Source organism: Trichechus manatus, unplaced genomic scaffold (assembly GCF_000243295.1).
Source record: "Trichechus manatus latirostris isolate Lorelei unplaced genomic scaffold, TriManLat1.0 scaffold00212, whole genome shotgun sequence".
NCBI lineage: Eukaryota > Metazoa > Chordata > Mammalia > Sirenia > Trichechidae > Trichechus > Trichechus manatus.
This window is the reverse complement of record NW_004444148.1, coordinates 1,038,442-1,046,206: the sequence shown is the minus strand read 5'-3', so window position 1 is coordinate 1,046,206 and position 7,765 is coordinate 1,038,442. Positions and strand designations below refer to the sequence as shown.

Sequence of the window (7,765 nt, the reverse complement as noted above, 5' to 3'; positions counted from 1 at the left end):
AAAGCAGAGAATACCAGAAAGATGTTTACCTGTGTTTTATTGACTATGCAAAGGCATTTGACTGTGTGGATCGTAACAAATTATGGATAACATTGCGAAGAATGGGAATTCCAGAACACTTAATCGTGCTCATGAGGAACCTGTACATAGATCAAGAGGCAGTTGTTTGGACAGAACAGGAGGATACTGTGTGCTTTAAAGTCAGGAAAGGTGTGCATCAGGGTTGCATCCTTTCACCATACTTATTCAATCTATATGCTGAGCAAATAATCTGAGAAGCTGGACTATACGAAGAAGAACAGGACATCAGGATTGGAGGAAGACTCATTAACAACCTGCGTTATGCAGATGACACAACCTTGCTTGCTGAAAGTGAAGAGGAGGCACTTACTGAAGAAGATCAAAGACCACAGCCTTCTGTATAGATTACACCTCAACATAAAGCAAACAAAAATCTGCACAACTGGGACCAATAAGCAACATCATGATAAATGGAGAAAAGATTGAAATTGTCAAGGATTTCATTTTACTTGAATCCACAATCAACACCCGTGGAAGCAGCAGTCAAGAAATCAGAGGATGCATTGCATTGGACAAATCTGCTGCAAAAGACCTCTTTAAAGTGTTGAAAAGCAAAGATGTCACCTTGAAGACTAAGGTGCGCCTGACTCAATTCATGGTGTTTTCAATCAAATCATATTCATCTGAAAGGTGGACAATGAATGAGGAAGACTGAAGAATTGATGCTTTTGAAATGTGGTGTTGGTGAAGAATATTGAGTATACCATTGACAAAAGAACGAACAAGTCCATCTTGGAAGAAGTACAGCCAGAATGCTCTTTAGAAGCAAGGATGACAAGACTACATCTTACATACTTGGACATGTTGTCAGGAGGGATCAGTCCATGGAGACATCATGTCTGGTAAAATACAGGGTCAGCGAAAAAGAGAAAGACCCTCAAGGAGATGGATTGACACAGTGGCTGCAACAATGGGCTCAAGCATAACAACGATTGTGGGCATGGCACAGAACCAGGCAGTGTTTTGTTCTGTTGTACATAGGGTCACTATGAGTTGGAACCAACTCAAGGGCACCTAACAACAACAACGACGCTCACTGTCTAATAATCCTTTTTGCCTTAAAGTCTCTTTTAAAGGATATTGATGTTAGGTATGTGAAAAGACTCATTAGGATCCTGAAAAAGCTTAGTAAATGGTTTGCCTCCCAACACACACATGCACATGCCAACACACACAGCGTCTGGAGTGATTTTTTTTTTTTAAATATTGTAATTGGTTCATGGTACTTTTCCTTGACTCAGAAACCCTCCAAGGATTTCCAGTTAACTTAGATTCAAAATCCAAAGTTCTCTAAGACCCTCCAAGGTTTGTCTATTCCACCCCTACTACTTCTCTGATCTACTACCATTCTCCCTCTCATACACTTAGCTCTGCTCTACTCTCTTCCTGTAAGTTTCTGGAACATTTCAACCATCGTCCTGCCTTGCGACCTCTACAGTTTCTGTTCTCTCTGCCTGGAAACTCTTCCCCAGATATCTGCATAGCTGGCTCCCTCATTCCACTCAGGTTTCTGCTTAAATGTTACCTTAGCAGGGAAGCTTTCTCTGACTACCCTATTGTAGAAAATAGAACTATCCTTCTTATTCACTAGAAGGTAAGTTCCACATCAGCTCTGTTGTGAGCCCTGAGAAGAATAGTCCTGATGCACATTCAAATCAAACCCAACCAAATCCGTTGCCATCGAGTCGATTCCAATTGATAGCCACCCTATAGGACAGAGTAGGACTGCCCCATAGGGTTTCTGAGGAGCAGCTGGTGGATTTGAAACCTTTTGGTTAGCAGCTGAACTCTTTACCACCGCACCACCAGGGCTCCTGACGCACATGAGGACTCAATAAATATTTGTTGACTTAATTAATTCTTAAAATAGTAATGATACTTTGAACATACAGAGCACTTTTAACTTTTTTATAAGCTTTTGCATGTTTACTGTCTCCATGTTATCATTATATAGCACCCTGTGAGATAGATCTTATTATTTCCCTTTCAAAGGGAAATAGTCCCAGAGAGGTTAACTATTCTGATAAAAGTCAAGTGGAAAGTTAAGAGCAGATCCAAGCCCAGAATCCATGTATTCTGCTTCTGAGTCTCCTTTTTCTTTTGCTAAACTTTTCTGTCTGGCAAGTACCATCACCACTAACAACATAAAGGAAAGTGTTTTGTTCTCAATATTGTGTACTGGAAATTGTTCCTAAGAGTATAGCTTTCAGAGCACAAAAGCAAAGAAATCCAGTTACAGTTGTCATTTACTGGATACAAGCAAAGCTTGGGTACCTATTTTGGAGAACATAAATGAGAACTCTATTTCTAAAGCAGGTTTAGATTTTATTTTTATTACAGTAGGAGGTCTGGATTCCGGAGTGATAAAAAGAGTCATAATTATATTGTTATGAAGTTTAGAATAAATCTTTGTGAATAATTTCTTGATTAAGTCCAATTCGAGCCTGATCGCATAGGTCTCATGTAGAAATCTTGAATGCCGCTTTATCCTGTCTCTGCTTTTTGTGGAGAGCAATTATAAAAAGTAAATGAGGTTTACTAATCCTATTTGTTTTGGACCCAGTGTCTTACCAAAAGCCAACACATATGAAGTTTTTTTTTTTTTTTTTTTAATCTTTCTCTGGGAATGATTCTTGAGATAATTTTCAGCAACATTGAAAAGTACTCGGAAATAAATAAAGTATTCCCTTATTCAGAATAATTCAAAAGTAGTAAAACTTCAGCTTGTTTATTTTTTTTCCATTCATAAAAGCTTACTAGTCTTTTATAGTTAGAATATTTATTCACCAGAATCTGTTTAGGGAAAAAAATTCAACTTTAAGAAATAAAAATCCTTACACAGTTTTGCTTTTTATTTCTCTCTTAATAATGCAAGTTCCAGCAACAATGTTACAATGGAAAAAACAAAAAAAGCAGAACATATTCCAACAACCAGTAAAACTCGTACAAATGTCTTATAAAATTTAATTGAACTAATAACTGTAAATTCTATAACTTTGAGTTTATATGCAGGAGTATCCACATTCTTTAAAAGGAAAACTAATGTTCAGAGAAGCTTTGTAAGGTATCACAACAGTTCGTAAATGGAAGAGAAAATAATTCCTGCTTATTCCTGGGCTCTGCTATCCTTCAGCTAGAGATCATAAGATGCAACCTTGGGAGAAAATAAAAGGTAGACCATGGTAATGATCTTTGTATTATATTGAAGAAAAGAGGCTTTCTGTTCTGAGACCCCAAAGTCTGAAGACTTTATTTTCAGGAAAATGGCTTGCTGTATCTGTTGTCTAATTTGGCTAGCATTCCCCTTGAGAATGTACCTGTAACCACAATCCATTATTACATCTGCATTTAAAAATCATTTGTAATAGCAAATGTTCTCCACTTTAGAGCTAGCTAAGTCTTTCCACTGAAGTCCTGTGTGGATTGCTGAAATCCCTACCTAGTAGATGCTGTGTAAAGGTCAAAAATATCCCACGAGTATGAACTCAGTGTGAGGAATCGCATCCTGTCCTTCTATTCTGTGTACGTTAATTTCCTTTATTTAGTAAATCCTGTATTTCTTTTCTATGTACCACTTCAATCATCAGAGTGATTTGACAGTCACATAGTTTATAATACAACATTTCCTAATAATTTATATATCTGTGGTGTATGTTTGTGTGCAGAAAATATTTTATTTAAGCATTTAGATCAGTGAGAAGAAAGAAGGGATGAGAAGTGGTGACAGCCAGGCCTCTTCTATGATATTTCGGCAAGTCCTAAGGAAGACCTGCCACTGGCTTAGTTGTGCCACCAGAAATAAGTAGTAAATATTCTCTTGTTAGGTTCAACCTCATAGCTCCTCTTTTCAGCAGATTATGGCAAGGCTTGAAGCTTTAGGAGGGAGCAGGCTGAAGGGGTAGAATAACAGTAATTCACTCTGTTCCTCTCTTTTCTTTAAATTTGCATGTTTCATATTGAAGTCTTGAAGTGTCTTTGCTTCTCTTTTTGATATTGCCTTTATTTCCCCTATGCCCCTTCCTGCACTTTCGCTGGCTTCACTTCTGGTGAGGTCAGAGATGCTGGGAATGCACAAATATACATCTTAGAGCTAGAAAGCAGAATCTGGTGGTCCATAGACATGTAGGTAGTTGATATTTTATAGCTACAGTGCTATTGGAGTTCCTTAAGTCAGAATTAGAATATTCAGGCATCATTTGTTGATCACTGTGGTTTGCCTAGCAAGGTACTTGTTGCTGTGAATACGAAGAAGGATCATCTCAGCATTCTATGAACACAGAGTCTAGCACTGGTTGGAGGGAGGTCAGCAATTAGAACACGTGTAGTGAGGGAAGGAAGCACAGGAGTCCGCAAGAGGTCCATGGGACTGAGGGTGCCCCTGGGACACTGGTCTGGTGGCACCAGATGGAGATGTGGAGGTGCTTTTCCCAGGGAAGATGACACCTGAGCCAAATTCTGAAGAATGGGAAGGATGTTGCCATTTGAATGTGGGGTGTTGTAGTACATGGTAGTGAGAGTTCCAGGTAGCATGAACACAGGCTTAAAAGCGTGTTCCTTTAAGGAGCTACCACCAACTCCCAGAACTTGCTATCTCTATAGTTGATCATTAAGGTCCCTGGGGAGCCCTGATGGTGCAGTGTTTAAGAGCTATAGCTGCTAACCAGAAGGTTGGGAGTTCGAATCCACCAGCCACTCCTTGGAAACCCAATGAGGCAGTCCTACTCTGTCCTGTAGGGTTGTTATGAGTCGGAATTGACTCGATTGCAGTGGGTTTTTTGTTTGTTTGTTTGTTTTTTGGGGCGACACAGTTTGCTCTTGGCTACTAACCAAAAGGTTGATGGTTCAAACTCACCCAGCAACACCATGAAAGAAAGACCTGGTGACCTGCTTCCATAAAGATTATAGTTAAAAAAAAAAAAAACCTTACAGAGCTCAGTTCTACTCTGTAACACATGGGGTCGCCATAAGTCAGAATTGACTCTATGGCAGCAGGTAGTAGATAGGCAGTTGATCATTAGGACTTTCTGGAAGAAAGTGCCCCAAAAGAAGTATATTGCTGCCATATTTAAGAAGCACTTAACAGAAAAGATGAGCATAAAGTGGGGTTTTACGTAAAGCAGAATCTTAGAATGCTCAGTTGCCTCGGGTGAAGGAAATGTTGACACCAAATACAAAAATCATCCTGCTATGAAAAAGAAAACTTGTTATTTGGGATTCTGCTTATTATGATAACACGAAGCTTATTGTAATGGTAACAAAGGGATCTATTGTCATTTAACCTGAGTTGTTTATCACTGAAGAACTTAAGCCCAGGATTTCACAAATACTTAAAGATTTAAACCTAAAGAGAGATCATCATGAAGCAAGAAGTAGAAAGTACTAGGGCCCTAAGTCATTAAAAAATAAATAATCCTAGTTCTTTCATAAGGCCTAGTAAGTGATGAGGGGGAAAATGAGAAAAACTAGAGAAACATCTAGAGAAAAGGGACTTAGCTGTTCACCAAGGTTATGATGAAGTTAACAAATAAGGACATATTGAAATCAGGAGCCATCGGGACTGGTCAAAGAATTTTTAATGCTATGTTTTCTATCCACTCCTTTGCCTTTTCTGACATCTGTTGATACGGAAGAAAAGGAAAGAGCAAAAGTTAGAAAGGGAAGGAGTGGAGGGAGACGGAGGGAGGAAGGAAGGAAGAAGGACAAGGATGAACACAACTCCATTAGCTCTAAATATTTTCACATAGATTCAACCCGTACTAGTTTATTACACTTTCAGAGTATCTCATTTCTTTCTTAAAATGATCATGTAAGAAAGAAAAGGCAAGTGAAGAGAAAACTACAGCACAAAAAATTCAAGTGACCAAATGACTACTAAATGGCTGAGCTATAACCTAATCTTTTGATTCCTAATATAATGTTCTTTGCTACCACAGAGAACTGCATCTTTTTGTTAGGATTTTTTTCTTAATGCTAAAAACTCAGCAACTGTTCATTGTGAATCATTAATATATTCAACTGCCATACCACACTGTAAGGCTCAGCCCAGCATGGTTAGGACAGATTACAAAAGTTAGTCATATTTGGCTTCATTGCCAACCTATTGCTGAATATTGAAATTGTGACATTCTTGGATCTTTCTGCATCTCATTTTCTCTTTTTCTTTGATCTGTTATGTCTTAGAGCTAAATGTGAATGGAGTCATTTAGTGACATTGTTCTAACTGTGAGAATATACTTGGTGCCAGTTTCCTGAGCGAGCCATATAATTTACCCTCAAATATGCATTGTGTTTTCATTAGTTTTGTGAGTCTCAGGAATTGTGTTCAGGCCATTTTCTGAGTAACTGTATGTCAGACTTCATGTAGGAACTTTAGACCTCCTAAAGAATTCCCTGATAGATTATGAAAATGTTAAATTGAGGTTGTATAAACAGTTATTGTTGTTAGTTGCCATGGAATCAGCTCTTACTCATGGTGACCCCATGTATAACAAAATGAAATGTCCAGTCCTGCGTCGTCTTCAAAATCGTTGGTATGCTTGAGTCTGTTGTTACAGCCACTGTATATTTTGAGTGCCTTCCAACCTAGGAGACTCATCTTCCAGCACTACACTGGATAATATTTGGTTGTGATGCATAAGGTTTTCATTGGCTAATTTTCAGAAGTAGGTGGCCAGTCCTTTCTTCCAGTCTGCCTTAGTCTGGAAGCCCCACTGAAACCTGTTTACCATGAGCGACCCTGCTGGTATTTGAAATACTGGTGGCATAACTTCCAGCATCACAGCAACATACAAGCCACCACAGTAGACAAACTGACAGGTGGATGGTAGTGTAAATAATACAAGGTAACATTTATTGAGCCCTCTCTAGTGCCAGGCACTTGATATGTATTACCTGTGAGCCTTACAATAACCCTGTGAGGTCAGACAAATGGAAAAGTGAGGTACACAGGCTTGCGCAGCTTGTACGTGACAGAGCCAGGCTTTACACACAGGTCGTTTGGCTCCTGTGCCCACACTCTTAAGCACTATGCTATACTGTTTATACTGAAAATTGTCTGTGAAAGGTTTCTGTTGGTAGGACGCCATTAATTCTGTCAGTTGAAATTCATGATTCCTCCTAAAACGGAGTTGGTTGTTCATTGAAAACCAAGTGACGGCTTTCACACAGATGTAGATCTTGCTCAAATAATGAGAACAAAGTTAAGAACCCCCTGCAGAAAATGTTCTTCAGAGGCCCACAGATTGTTCACTTTGTTCACATTCAGGCCCGGAATTCATTGTGACATGCCTCATTTGAGTTATATTAAATGTAAGGAGAGCTGACATCTGTAGAAGTTCGAATATTCATCATTAATTTCAGCTGTTTAATTTAGCGTCTGTGACACGTGCAAATGTTCTTTGAAATCTTGAAAGGAAAATAGATCATTAGAAATGAAGTGAAGATGAGGTTTTTATTTCTACAGTTATAAATTTTCTTATCTAGTAAGACCCAAAAGCATGTAACTTGTTATTGAAGGTGTCGTGTCTCTCCACTTTATGTGTATTTAGCACTAGTTTTGATTGAATTTGTAGACTTTGTCTTTTTTTGAAATTCATCTAAGATTCCCAGTAGACTTCCCTTTTCTTCCTGCTCATTCATTCATGCCTGTATGCATGCATTTATTCACTCAAAAACTATTTATTGA

At 38.6% G+C, this 7,765-nt stretch overlaps 1 protein-coding gene across 2 annotated transcripts in view; it reads left to right on the top strand.

Annotated features, from left to right (window-relative positions):
• The window catches only part of OXCT1 (3-oxoacid CoA-transferase 1), a 186,345-nt gene that overhangs the window by 154,383 nt on the left and 24,197 nt on the right, over positions 1–7,765 (top strand). The window lies entirely within an intron of this gene.